The sequence below is a fragment of the Mandrillus leucophaeus genome, unplaced genomic scaffold, assembly GCF_000951045.1.
Source record: "Mandrillus leucophaeus isolate KB7577 unplaced genomic scaffold, Mleu.le_1.0 Scaffold11, whole genome shotgun sequence".
In the NCBI taxonomy this organism is placed as follows: domain Eukaryota; kingdom Metazoa; phylum Chordata; class Mammalia; order Primates; family Cercopithecidae; genus Mandrillus; species Mandrillus leucophaeus.
This window is the reverse complement of record NW_012099209.1, coordinates 3615477-3616462: the sequence shown is the minus strand read 5'-3', so window position 1 is coordinate 3616462 and position 986 is coordinate 3615477.

Here is a 986-nt window from a genome sequence, read left to right as displayed (position 1 = left end):
CAGAGGGCTCTGAGAACAAGAGCTCACAGCCTCCGTTGTCAGGGTGGAGGGCAAGGGCGCTCCTAGAGCTCCCTCAATAGCATTTACTGGCCAGGCGCTGTGGCTCACACCTGTAATCCCAGCGCTTTTGGGAAGCCGAGGTGGGCGGATCACTTGACGTCAGGAGTTGGAGACCAGCCTGGCCAACATGGTGAAACCTCGTCTCTACTGAAAATATAAAAATTAGCTGGGTGTGGTGCCCACCTGTAATCCCACTTACTCTGGAGGCTGAGGCAGGAGAATCGCTTGAGCCCGGGAGGTTGCAGTGAGCCGAGATCACGCCACTGCACTCCAGCCTGGGCGACAGAGGTAGACTCCATTTCAAAAACAACCAGCTGGGCACGGTGGGTCACACCTGTAATCCCAGCACTTTGGGAGCCCAAGGCGGGTGGATCACGAGGTCAGGTGATCAAGACCATTCTGGTCAACATGGTGAAACCCTATCTCTACTAAAAATACAAAAATTATCTGGATGTGGTGGTGCACACCTGTAATCCTAGCTACTTGGTAGGTTGAGGCAGGAGAATGGCTTGAACCCGGGAGGCGGAGGTTGTGCCACTGCACTCCAGCCTGGCTACAGAGCAAGACTCTGTCTCAAAAAAAAAAAAAAGCATTTACTTCCGGCAGAGCTCCAGAGATGGGTGGGCAGCTAGAAGAGACAGCTCTCTGTGCCATGAGGCATCCAAACAAGAGCGTAGCGCTCCCGAGGCTGGAGATCACCAAGAAAGGATCCCAACCCTGATCTGCAGATGGGGTAAAAGGAGACCCATAGAGGGCAGCGACCTGCCCCCTGCTTCATCCACAGTGGTCAGGACAAGAATCAGACTTCTGCTGGGTTTTTGTCCTTCGCCCTTGGTCTGAGTCCTTGTTTTTATTTCAGACCTGCTCTGGGTTCCTGGAGAGTCCTGCACACTCAGGACCCTGGAAAGCCTTTTTTTTTTTTTTTT